Below are 14,282 nucleotides of genomic sequence, written 5' to 3' on the forward strand. Positions count from 1 at the left end.
GTATGTCACATCAATACTTTGCTTTTAATGAAAATGGATTTTTAATGATCCAAAAAGCTGCATTTGTTTCTGACTCACTCCATTTCCAAGCTATCAGCTGGAAATAGGTACAGCAAATCCACTTGTATTCCACATCCTTCACAAAATCCCAGGACTACCGAGCATCCATGTGCAGCAAAAAACAGGCATCATTATGCAGAACAGATAGAGTAAAGCTTCCTGCTTTACACAGTTTCTCTTGAACTGTGTAGGTTACCTTGGGCTCTATCTGCATGAGCTGAGGCGGATGCACAGCAACACACCTTCCTACCTTTTCCACCTCAAGGACACTTGTTAGAAGCAGAACCTCCTGCTCCCACTAGGCACACTGTGCTGAAGTACTCTGCATGAAGTACTGAGCACACAAATACCTGAGGATTTGGTCTGCAGATGAAGAAGAGTCACCAGGGAAAGGAGTCTGATTCAATCCTTATCCATCTCGTCTGGGAACGAGTTCTTCTTTCCAATGTCAAAGGTCTATTATGGTCTGTAATAACCATCATGCTGAGAAACTTTTACTTATGTACTAGGTATTATAACTACCTATTTTCCTGTTTGTTCCAACAGGCAACAGTATTTGTAGGTTTTCAGCATCGTCAGAGATCAAAGTGATACTCTCCTAACCACTCCTTCCATCTGTGAAATCCCACCTGCAAGTAGTTGATGTAAGGTAGATCCACTCATTGGGAAACTCTGCAGTACATTGTCAAAAAGCCATGGCAGCACTTAGAGTAAATGAAGACTCTCCACACTCAAGAATTCCCAGATATCATTTGTGCACCATGCGTTATCTGAGGGGAAAAAAATATCTGTGTTTATTTCCTGTGTTGATGCTTTTACTTCTTTTAAATATTAGAAAGCATGGGAAGCAATTAAGAATGAGAGCAATACTGATGGTGCAGAGCAAGCCTGTGAGGTGCTACGCAGCTAGTTAAAAAATGTGGCAGCACACTTAATGAGCCAAAGGGTATGGCCTTTGTGATGGGCTCCACAGAAGCAGAATCAAATGTTAATTGCATCCTCTTTTCCTTTTCTTAAAATAAATAATAAATGATCCCATTTGTCAGGTATGGAACCAAACTCACATGCTTTCCATTTTGTCTGCTGTCCTTGCTCAGAATGCCTGCCAATTAATATTTACCAAATGTCTCTCCCTTCTTCATCTAAATCAGTTCAGAAACTGCACCTGTTCCATGAGACCTATATGAGCTTCTGACAGCTGGTGTTTGAGAAAAAACAAGTTAAGCTACAATTTTTTTTAGGAACCTAACTGCGTTAGACTGGAGTCAAGAAAAGCAGAGCTAAGATTAGCTGTGCTAGTACGAGGCACCGGCAAAGCACGCAGAGCTTCCTTCGAAGCTCTGTCCCATACCATCAAATGCGGTTGAAACGCAGCAAGGCATTCAGCAGTTATTTAGGAGACACAGACTGGGTAAACAGCATGGCTGCATCTGCCTCATTTCCCTAGAAAGCCTGTCAAAAATAAAAATAAATTAAAATCTGTACAAGAGACAGTTTTTGAAAGATCAAGCTTCAGAAAGCTGCAGTATTCAAAGCCAGGGATCATTTTAAGCAGCAAAATGTAACAGGCCAGTGAAGAAAAGAGCTTCAAAATCTTGCAAAAGCTACTGTGGATGACAGCCAGAGGATTCAGCAGAAGCCAAGGCACAGACAGCAGAGTCACTTGCCAAAGTACAGACTCAGTCCAAACTTCACTTAAAGTTGTTACCAGTGCTTCTCTGTGGTGGAGGAAAGCAATCAGATTTGCCCTACAAGGGTGGACAGGCTTGAGCAGGGAGCCAGAGGGAACTGAGGTTTAAAAAAAAAAAAAAAAAAAAAAAAAATGGAGAATCATACATTGATTAGGGATATCATGATTTGCAAAGCCCTAATATTTAGGAGGGAAAAAAAGGTCAAAATGATCAAACAGGGCACTTTTCTGAGAAAGTGCACTTGAATTGCCAATTCTGCCAGGGGCAGATTATCATCAGGGTGAAAACAAAGAGAAAAACAGTGAGAAACAGTGTCTGTTGTGCTATTGGATACTGTTCACATGCAGTTTCTGATAGCAGACATAGGGTGCTGTGACTATCTGTTCTTCTCTGCCCAAAACTACACTTCCACTTCAGCATTTCTTCAACACCCTCCCTGCAGCCTTGGCAAAGCGCACATCAGTGCGGAGTGTGTCGTTAAACAGACACTCCAAGTAGTCTGCCTAAGTCAGAATCATCAGCATTAAGAACCCTGTGTTCTTCTGACATTCAGAACGCGGTGTTACTGGAGCAGATGATCACCGTCACGTTGGGTTGTGCCTGTGCAGCCAACTCAGGTCCATGCCCGTAGGTGGACTCAGCTGGCTGCTGGTCCCAAGCCCCAAACACAGGCTGGGATGTGACCCTGCATAACAGAGGCTCACACTCATTTTTGCATTATATGAGAGAAACCCCACACCAGACCAACCTTTTCACAGGGTCCAGTTCACTCATGTACTGTGGCTCAAACAAACTAGCTCCTAATATACCACTGGAGAGCTGGACAGATAATTGAGAGAATTTATAATGTTAAAGACATTTTAACGTGTTATTTTCAAGTACCATATTTAAATGGTATCATTTCTCTAAAGCAATACCTCCTACCCTCGAGTCATATTTGCTAATTCTGCATTTCAATGCATGCCTTTCTCACTAAGTGTTATAATAGTTATGCCCACACATTATTTAAAGCCCTGTTGAAATTATGGTTTTGATTCATATTTATCATCAGTGAAGGTGTGAGGTTAATCACAGATGCAGGCAGCTGACATGCGAGTCAAACTATGTTTATTCAATGTAGGTTTATTTGCACTGACAAACTACTTTTGAATGCGAGGGACAAGTCAACCAAACTAAGAACCAATCCAGCACAGGCAGCCCTGTCTAACTATGCCTAACAGCCACAGGAAGTCAGAATTTTCACTATCTTTCTTACCTTCCATTCTCAGAAATTAATGCTTTCTTAACTTTTCAGTGAGTTTCTCAAATGAGCGTGTCAGTTGACAGTGATTATTTTTTGCTTTATTTTTCAGTATATGGATTGTTAGAAAATTATCTTCAAATACCTGCAAGCTCCCAGTCCCCAACCATTACCTCAGTGGTGAATAGTTCAGACATTTTGAATTCTCTTCTCTGGTTACATTAAGCATATGAAGAAATGCTGCTGCCACCCACATGCACAGGAGGAATGCCAGTGATTTGTGTTGAAACTGGTTTTGGTTTTTGCTACTTCGATGTTACTACCACTGTTAATGCAGCTCCTGATCCTGTTTTTAATTTTATTACTTTTACAATCAGACTACTTTTTATTTTAAAATGCTTCTTATTCCCCCATTGCTGTGAACATCTGTGCATACAAACACTCCTATTAAATACTTTGCAAAATAAATGAAGTAGAAAAAGTACTTAATCCCACTATTCATTGCACTTGTCTTAGAAATCTGTGAATGTATTTGGTGCACACCTGGATAAGAGTATATTTAGACAACAATATAACTGAAAATTATTGAGGTCCTTTAAATCTCTATTCTCATGAATATCTGTGACAAAGCCCTGTGTAGTTCCTGAGAACACTCGTCAGTACAACCCACCTGAGTGAGACCTTCTGGAAAGTACAGATGAAGTTCTGAATTCCCAGCTGCAGCTGCAAGAAGGCAATATAAGCATAACCCAAAGGATTCTTATTAAGATTTTTTTTTTTTTTTTTTTAGTTCTTAAGTGGTTGACAAAGTGGTAGTTCTATTCATAAATAAGGTATTTTTACTACAATCTAAGAAAATCTGACTGTAACAGTGATTAATTTTTTTTAATAATCTCTGTGCTTAAAGACTTCCGATCTTAATAGGGCAATCGTGCATCTCTGTTGTGTTCCAGCAGAACTATCAGTCTCTGTTCTGTGTTTCTCTAATTGCAGTCTAATGGTTTACACTACCATAATAGCACTAAATATTTTACTGAATGGAGTACAGTATCTAAAAAGTGATTTAAATTATTCCAGGACTGAATATTCAAAGATGGAAAAAAACTTCTCTTTTTCTCTGAACTGGGAGTAAAAAAGCTCTCAAAATTTGATTCTTGTTTGTCTTATTAATGAAGTGGATAGAAAGTATTACTAGAAGTAGAAATTAAAAAATACATCATAGAAGAATTTAGTAAAATAAGAAAAACAATTTCTGATGCTTTGATACTGATTCAGCAGGTTCATGCAGTTCATTATGTCAGGTTATCAAAGAACACTGATTTATTATTAATTCATTGTTTTTAATTAATATTTTAAAAAAATTAAAAATAATGTATAATTTCTGATTGTTTACTTTAATAAAACAAAATGTTGCATATGCTGAGAAATATCTAAAATAGCTCTAGACCAGCAAGGCCAGTGGGGCAGCAAGCAGCCCATCTTCCCCAAGAAGCCACCGCCCAGTCCAGCCCATCTTTGTAATGGCCACAGCAGCAAGCTTATGGGCCACTGACCAGTTGTGTGCCAAGCACCTAAGTTCCTTTACATATTCTGAATGCTCTCTCTCACAAAAATAACTCAATGAAATAAGTCAGACTACATAATTGAGGAAGGACTACTAATCCAAGTAAGGATTTGCTAAATCTTGACATTATCATGCAGTTAACCCTATCTGCACCCCATAAGATACTGCCTTGTTACCTTGGACACAAAACCAGACTTCTCTAACTCCAGAAACAGTCCTGAAGTTACCACTAGGATTAGGATTGTTCAGACATCCTAATTCTGCCACAGAGCTCCAGAAAGTTGATTTAAGAAATTATTCTATATATTCCTTTATTACCTACAGAATATTTGGAACAGCTCATAATCCCTTGATCTAGGGACTGCCGAGATCTATGGTCACTTCTTGCCTGGACAAAGAAATCTATTATTTTAGAACAGGATAAGAAAATTTTGTCATTTAATTCTCACAAGAACAATTTGAACAAAAACATTGAAGGCAAAATATCTTAAATAATGCATTAAGCAATTCATGTACTAGATAATTCTTGAGCATGTACAAAGGTGCCAATAAGAAGAATGGTTCATTGTTCATGCAGCAAGAGAGAAGCCTCAAAGATGGTGCTTTCTCCTGCTGACACTGAACATGAAATCTGCCCAGGCACAGGAGCATCTCTCCAGCAGCAAACATTCCCACAGAGAACAGTATCCCTGCTAGGATAAAAATAATAATAAAAAAATAATATAGAAGATATTGGTAAGGAAAACTTTACTTAAACAAAATTGCATCCATGAAATATCATTTTCTGTTCAAGAATCATGAAGTTTTAATTTGGTCTTTTGTTCCCATTGGGAAATACTTTTAAAAACCTGGAGATCTCTGAAAGGATTTATTTTTGCAATATACGGACCTAACCTGTTACTCTTAAATAATTACCTTGCATAATAATCTAATTTCATAGAGAAATTTAATTTTAATTTACAGTTTAATTGTCCTACTTTAGGAAAGCTCGTCACCTGTGTCACTTTGTGACTAATAATTGTAATCCTCATTTAATTATTTACTTCAAGGGAGCATTTTAATTATGGATATTACTGTATCTAAAGTAACTTACACTTGAGGTTAGTGAAAATTTACATAGTAGACTGCTCACCTATACTTCCAGTAGCTACAGCTCTCCTTGCACATGTCCTGCTGCAGAAACTACTCCTGAGACTGCAGAGCAATAGTATTTTGTTCCTCACTGACAGTTGTCTCGTTGTACGTGTTCTTCTGTCCCATTTTAAAGTAGACTTTCAAATCCACATCCCAAAAAAGCAAGTCAGGAAGTTTTTCCACCATAGAACAGAAATTAAAATACACAGATGTTTTGTGTGCTCCCAGCAACTCATATCCCTCCCATCCTCTCTCTCTACAACCTTGTTTTCAGGTAAACAAAAGAAAGGTCTTGCAGGGCTTCCCAGCCCTTCCCAAAGCTCTGACAGCATTCACTTAGCGAAGGTGCTCCTCCTTGCACCCACAGCCCAGTCCATCACCTTGGCTAGAGAAGTCACAGCCAGGATGCCAGAGATCAACGTTAGTGGTAAGTGCAATGTAGCCAGCTGAAATATACATGACAAGATAATAACTTCTCAGCTCTAAGATAGACTCTGCAAATAATCTTTGGATTTAGAGTCAGCCATACAGCAGTTGTTCCATAGGGAGGACAACTGAGCAACCGGTCTCTGTAGTGGTCAGTAACAGAGACCAAGGAACCAGAAGAGATGCATAGTAGACACTTACTTCTGGTTTATTTCAAATTTGAACAACCAGTGATTTATGAGTCTTCTGAGCTGAGGGCTGTATGTCAGCCGTCAGTTAGCCAACCTTTCATGAATTTATCTCTTTGCAATCTCTTATAGTGATCTCCACCTTCTAATCTATTGCATTAAAAACATATATATAGTTTTTGCTTTGTGTTTGCTTTAAATCTGCCAAACTTGTGAGTTGGTCTGTTATCACAAGGTCATCTTTCCAGTAGTTTTAACTTCCAAAGCAGTCATTTCATCATCACACGAGCTGGACTCTGCAGATTTCCTGCAGTGCAAGTATTTCTCCTTTCTCCTACTAAAAAGAATGGCCACAGCTGCCTTTAACCTATGGTTCTTGTCTACTGTCTCACAGAGCATCCCAGGCTTGGCCATGCTCCCTAATAAGTGAGAGTGCTCAACACCTTTCAGCACTGAGGATATCAAGTTTCCCATCTGAAATCGCTTACCTCATCAATCTCTAAGGACACAGTTTGGAAGTCATTAAAAATAACAAGAATGCTGGCACTTCTCCCAGTAATAATGACATTGAATTTGGCGTTATTTTTCTACTTTAATACATTTGTATACATCCACAGATCATTTAACTCTTATCTTTATATTAGCTTTAGTGAAACTAATGGCTGCTGAAACAATGAGATTTCTACTCTAATTTTTATTTAAATAAGTGTCTGCCCATTCCATTATGTGACATAAACACTTACACAGCATATTGCATCACAATATTGCCCCAAAGTGTTTACCAGGATCACCATATCCATCACTAAAATGCAAGCACTTCTCAGTCAATAAGCATTTCAGCTGACAATAAAGTCACAGGAGAGTTTACAGAAAGAAAACTGAAAAGCAACAAATCCAATTTGTCCAAAACAAATTTAGAACCAGTACTGCTGGTAGATTCTCACAGGGTCTTGTACTTTCCTTTCCATTTGTATCTATTGTAGCATTTTTCCTCCTGGCTCCATGCAGGGGGACTGACTCCTTATCAACTTACTGTGCACCTCATCATCACTCCTGTAGGGTCCATATTTTACAGGCTTTGACAAGATAATGAACCCTCAATAATGTGCTGCAGGCCATCACAGAAAGCAGCTCTAAAGCATTTCATTAATCCCCTCAAAAGAGAAAACACCAGTTGTTGCAAAACACACATTATAACTTTAAAAGCCTCGCCCTTATTTTCAGCATCTAGTTCAGGAACTAACATAAACTTTCTCACTGCTACATTTTCCCTAATAAGAACAAGTCTAAATTGCATACTTTGAAATAAGCAACAGTACTATAAATCTGAAAAAAACATCATCTTCCTTCAGTACATACCTTTTATTACTCTAAGCATATACTTAAACTGCACATGAAAAAGCAGTAGACAGATTCAGAAGTCACAGATCCAGTACTTCTACACTGTGAGACTGAGAGATGTCAGCTCCCGAGAACTGATCCCAGTATATGCAGTAACACACGCATTTCAGCATCATCTGCTCACAGATAAGATACCTCTGAGATGCACAGGGTGTGAATACCGGGAACTCTGGAAGTCCATCACACTATGAGAAGTCCAGGAGCCATGGGCTGCTGCTGAACGCCATATCCCCCTCTCAAAACCAGTAGGGCTCAGTATGACGTAACTCACTAGTATATCTAGATGGGAATAGAAAGCCAGTAGGCAGATACGGGTCAAATAATAATTCAACCGAAAACAAAAGTACAAGTATTAGATTTATCAGAAAGCTTGCTGAATGCTTTGTAAAGTTAACATTTATAGTTCTGATGTTGAAATCAGCATGTGTGAATATCTGAAGAGGAATATTACCATTACATACAACAGAATAATTAAAATCTTGCAAAAATTAATCTAAAAGCCTTCTTGATTAAGGAAATGAGCCCCTCAGTTATTTAAATAACCATTTTTAAGGCTGTTAAATGTTTAATACCTTTGCAAGGAATTTTCTTTGCATTTATTTTTAAGCAGTGGACAAAGTCTGTTTTGGAAACACACTGGTAATATTCCCATTGGTCTGTGCAGCATCTTTTATCTCAGAACATCTGGGAGTCTGTTACAAATGGCTTACAAAGCCAGAAAAAAAAAAAATCATTCCTAAAATGACAATGTAGTAGATTAATGATTAACTTTAAAAATACCTACTAATGATAAACACCCACAGACCTACTGGAGCCAGCCACACCATTTAAGCAACATGCAGAAATTTTCAGACATCAAAGTTGTCAAACTATAATCTAACAATTGATTGGAGGACAATCAAGGACAGCGAGAATGAATGAAATCATTAAAATTCGAATTGATTAAAATAGGTATATACTGTCAGAATATTTGGGGAAATCCTATTATATTTTCACTTGCAGTAAACGATGAAAAGAGGAAAATAGTTGTGTGATGCCTAAAGCCTGCCTGTGGCTCATTATCAGTAAGTTGGTTAAATCAAGCTAAATGACAGCTAGTTGCTCCACAAACATTAGAAGTATAGCACAGTAAGAGACTTTCAGATAATTAAATCTGCACAGAGGTCATTCCTTTTGAACTTTAGAAGCACATTAAAAGACACTTGTGTTTGTATCTCCTAAATAGAAGATGACAAAAACAAAAACAAACAAACAAAAAAAAGGATGATAAGTAATTCATAGTTAGAATCTCACTCAAAAGCTTACAGGTGTTGTAGCAGCAGTGGAGTATTTCACAGTAAGAGCAAGCTAGCATTGTGTATAGACCCTCTTCTGTGAAGTGAATGAAATTGGAGCTTCCTATTGGCCATTCCTATTCTCATACTTGCCCCAGCTCCTTTGTTTTGGTTTGGGATTGTTTGATTGCTTTTTTTGTTTTTGTTTTTTGTTGTTGTTGTATTTTTTTTTATGATTTTTTGGTTTTTGTTTTGTTGTTTATTTTTGCTTTGTGAGTTGTTTGCTTTTTGGTTTGGTTTTTATTAGAGATTCAACACCAAGTAATGTAGGAAAAAATCCTCCCTTCTGTTTTGATATAAGCTTTGATGTTGACTGAACTGCAGTTTTAAAGTTTGCTCTTAGGAAAAAAGATAATGTAAATGCTCTGACAACATGCCTAAGCGTGAGCCCTGCTGTAATGGAGAAAACTTGTGCATGAGTTATACAGAAAATTCCTTTACATGAATAGGGCACAGCTCTTCCTACAGCTGAGGTCACATCCTTTTTCTTATTAATGGTGGTTTATTTTCAGTCTGCCAACACAGCTAAAGCAGCCCAGGTAGACAGAACAAATGGGACCTTGCTATCCATCCCTCCATCCCTCCTTTTAGTCCGCTTTTCATTGCTTTACAATTGCATCAACATAAGAACCATGCCCAAGACAGAATTCTGTGTCAAACAATCTGTGGCACTTTGTAGACCTGCTGATGGCTTTCATCAAGCTGATCCCGAACTGTGGCAGCCCAGTAGACACAGCTAACAATGAGTATTGTCACAAGGACAAGGTGCATGGAGAGTAACAGCATCTCCAAAATTCAGTGATTTCAGTGATGCCAAGGCTGTCCTGGGAACAGAGAAAAGGGTGAAAATAGCCTTAAGAACATAAGAGGTATAATTACAATCAAATTCATATTCACGCACACATTAGGAAAAGAACGTAAAGGAGTATTTAAACTCAAAACAGGTCCTTCCTCACTCCTGTCAAATCCTTCCCAACGCTTCATTTACACTTCTTATAAATACAGATATTCAATTCTGGTAACAACTGTGTTCTTTCTTGTTTCCCAAAGCCACTCATTCACACAGGTCCAACTACCCACCCAAAATATTCCACATCAGTAGAAAAAAACAAGCCTTTGATTTCATATCCAACAGTTTGCTAGGAAAGTACTCACCCCTGACGATATTTTCTGACAATTAGTTCAGAGGCTTTGTACAGTTTAATCTGAAGTTTTAAACTCTGATTGTGCAGTTAAACACAGTATACTCCTGCAGTTGTAATTTATCACACTGCTTCCATCTCAAGTAATCCAACCAACAAAACTGTCTGGTACCTAGGAGTGGAGAAACAAAAAGGACAATGTTCTGCAGGAAAGCAGGTCTATCTAACATTTTACAGTGCTAAAAATACCCCTGGGACTTGTTCTGATATCTTGTAATTACGCATACATATCCTGATTTATGGTGCATGTCTCCCAGCTCAAGGAAGTATGCACTCTGCCTCATATCTTGCCCTATTTACAAGTAAAATACTCGATTCTGTAATGTCATAAAAGAGAGGACAGGCTCATTGCACATGTTACTGTCGACTTCATATGAACATAGGGCATAATCTAATGATGCTTTTCATCTGAGGATAAATATGCACAGTTTAGCCTTTAAACAGAGTCAGCATCTGATCACTGCAACTGCTGCCTTTGTGAAACATGGCTGCAATGCTGAAGGCCCCTTCTTTCATAAGGCTAGTGGAGAGTGTGAGAGAGGAGATGGAGGCAGACAGTAAAAGGACAGAAATGGTTGTCACCTGTGTGTCAAGAAACACAACTTCTTCAGGCAAAATCTGAGAATTCACTTCACCTCTTCAACCCCCCATCCCCCCCCGTCTCCACATCACCTGCTCTCCTGCTAGGCAGCAATGAACAAAGCAAACAGTCTACATTGTCTGAATGAAGACTGACAAAGTGGTTGATAGCAAAATATTTATATATTTAAGTTGTGAGTATTACCAAAAACATTTTAACCAACAGTTACACACTGTTTCAAAAGAGAGAAGGGTGGCCTGGCTTAGGCGTAGAGGCACAATCTGCATTCCCCAAGCTTGCTCTGCAGTCCTCTCATGGCTAAAATCTTCTCTATGCAAGGAGATAGAAAGCAGAATAAGTTCATAAAGAGTGCTCTGATAGTTGAGGTATTAACGCTTTCCAAAGAAATGTTGAGATCTTCTTGTAAGAAATGATTTAATACTATTAGTCATTTGAATCACTCATTTTCTGTAAATTGAGGCTTTTTTGTTTGTTTTTAATTTTCAACCAGGTTCCTGATACATTTTATGTTGTAGCACTTTTACTCTTTCATGTCAGTATACAAACTGAGATGTGACTTATGTAACTATTCTTTATTGGCTTGCAGAAGCCACAAAAAGTTGTTGGAAAAGCAGCAACCCACTTGCCATGTTTGTCCAGCAAAGTCCATATAGGTAGATATGCAGGCAATTTTATTCATAGCATACCCTCCCCCCCCAAAAAAAATTGAAGTGACAATTGTGTTTAATAAAGGTTTTTTGTTTGAGTTTTTTGAGTTTGGGCTTTGTCTGCTTCTTACATTGTTTAGTTGGGTGGGTTTTTTTGTTTGTTTTTTTGTGGGGTAGGTTTTTGGGGGATTTTAGTGTTGGGTTTTTTTGGGGGGGTTGGGAGGAAGGGAGAACAATCTAATTTAATTTGTATACTTTTCAAATTTAAGCATTTTTAAGAGAATGAGAATTGGAGTCCTAGCATCCACATCTTTCTTCAAATACAATCCAACACCTTAATGACAATCAATACCTTCCTCCATCTATAAGTGAGCTCCCTGATTATTCCTAATCTTGATGAATGGCAAACTGAACACCAGGTTGGGTGAAGGACATTGCCTCTGCTGCCAGTGTTTTGCTGAACTGGATGCAGAAAAGCAGGAGTGGGGATTCTTGTTTCTAATTACCTCACTTTTACTAGACCATAAAGTTTCCACCAGCAGTTTGTTGACACAAATCTTGAACTCAGGAAAAGAATAAATTAAAAATAATTATGAGGGGAAAGGGGGGGGAAGGTGTCAATATTCATAAAAGCAGATAAGACAAATTCTTTGGTTTCACTGCAATTTTCTTGACTACTATCAGGAGAAATTAAGAAAAAAATCTTGAACTATGTGCTTGCATGGAGGCAAGGATATGCTGCAGCTACCTACCCAGGTTTTTAATACTCAGTACTCACTATTCATAATGGTCATTATTTGGCATCAAGCGACAGAAGCGAGAAAAGTATCGCAGTTACTTGCTTTTCTCTCCTTCACACACTGCACACCTGGCAGCCCCTCACAGAAAGCAGTGCCAGGAGGGTACAACAGGGATCAGAATACTCAGGGATGCATTTGATATACCCTCTCTGTGCAAATGCCATAAGCCTCAGGGATGGGGGACTGCTGCTTTCCTAGCTTTCATGTGACATTTGCTTTGGGGGCATGCAGTAGGCATGTTTCTGGCTACTGTACAGGAGCTAGTGTTTCAAAACTTGTCTCATTGTAGGTTTTCTGGAAGCATTTTGTGTGATGAGAAGCATCATACGTTGGTATAAGCATAATATTAAACTAAAAAGACAGTTTTCAACAGTAAGGCAAAGTCTTCTTGAGCTAACTCAGGCATCCCTACGTGACATGACACTGGGCCACACAGTCAAGCCAATCCTGGAATCCTTCTAAGAAACAAGCAAGAGTAACTGCAGGGCAGCTCACATTTCCTAAGCAGCAGCAGCATGTGCTTAGTCTGACATCCTGTAATTTCACAGTGCCCATGCTGTGCCATAACCATGCGTGCTCACGTGCCATCTGCCCTGAGGAAAGAGAATAGAGAGAAAAGTGCCTTTGAGTTTGGCACTTAACAGTCTTAACCAACGCAGCTTTTACCTTAAAAGCACCATCCCATAGCAGACCGTTCCAACGGCTCTCCCAAACCATTGCAAACCTTCCTCCTGTCCAAGCCTGTGCTCCAGAACCTGCAGGCGAGCAGCTGCTGCCAAGAGGAAATACAAGGCTGAAGTTCAGCAGTAGCTTCCACACCTTCATAAGACCTGTGAATCAAGGGAACCTTTCTGATCCTTGACTCTGGGAGAGTGCACCTATGCAACACCATAGGGGTCCTCTGAATTTTCACTTGTAGACAAGAGCTCTATGTTTTTTAACATACCGTTTAGATTAGACGAGGTTTGATACTGCTTCTGCTTTAAATTGAAAGCATTCAGTCTCACTGATGAATGCTGCCTGTCACAGAAATTATCGTTCATGTAGATGATTTAGGATCTGCTATTTGCATACCTGAAAACCTACCTACAGAAAAAGAAAAGTGGAAGTGATATTAAGCAACATGAAGGTCTTATAGAGTTAGTAACTTAATCAGTGAAGAAGGCTTCTATAGCTAACTTGAATTGAAGAGACAAAATAAGCCATCGCTGTGTTAAAAGCTACTATTTCTCCAGGGATATTTTACAAGCAGTCAAAATAACAGAAGCCTGATTCAGAAAACCAGGAATGGGATGGCATTACTGCTTTCTAGCCTATTGGAGCTACAGGGATACTGAACATTACAAAGAACTGGGGCCTAACATGGAAGCCGTGGACAAAAGAGAGAAGGATGGACATAAGGGAGTTATTTGTAGTCTCAACAACCCAAAACTGTCAGGAGTCTGCCATTTTTAGCTTGCAAGATATAGCACATATTTAGCATCTCAAAAGTCTTAATTTTGCAATAAGCACCAGACTCAAAACTTAATGTGCAGAGCATATAGTCTCTTTGTAACATGTTCAATGACATAGCACTTGATTGAATAAGAGGAGCCATTTAGACTTTACATATTGAGCAATGGCTCATCTACAAAATGTCAGAGTATAGAAAAGCAAAAGAACACATTACAAAAGAATATCCAGTCCTTCAGATAAGGCTTAAAAGTACTACATAATGTATCCAGGATTAATAACATATTAATAGCTGTGCAAACTCATACCATTCCCATTTCAATAGTTTGAGCCAAATAGGGAATGCATCTGACTTTATCTTTCTGTAATTCTACATTTTAACAGTTACATTGAATCAGGTCAAGCAGAACCCAAGACACTTTATTTCAACCTTATTTCAATGGCTAGAGCAGCAATTTGAATAGGAAGCGAGTAGTACTGTTCTCCATATTTTAAACTATTTTAATAGTTTAAGTAAATGAAAGTTATTGAAACCAGTTTCA

General features: G+C 38.5%; 2 long non-coding RNA genes across 2 annotated transcripts in view; both read right to left on the reverse strand.

Annotated features, from left to right (window-relative positions):
* Positions 1 to 14,282, reverse strand: part of LOC146543706 (uncharacterized) — a 147,406-nt gene that overhangs the window by 45,485 nt on the left and 87,639 nt on the right. The window lies entirely within an intron of this gene.
* On the reverse strand, positions 1,695 to 7,984 carry LOC146543707 (uncharacterized). The gene is made up of 3 exons (XR_014885158.1): positions 5,688 to 7,984; positions 3,662 to 3,714; positions 1,695 to 1,848 (listed from the first exon to the last, which is right to left on the reverse strand). It is a non-coding gene; the product is annotated as an uncharacterized LOC146543707 (long non-coding RNA).

Source organism: Meleagris gallopavo, chromosome 10, assembly GCF_905368555.1.
Source record: "Meleagris gallopavo chromosome 10, MGAL_WU_HG_1.1, whole genome shotgun sequence".
NCBI lineage: Eukaryota > Metazoa > Chordata > Aves > Galliformes > Phasianidae > Meleagris > Meleagris gallopavo.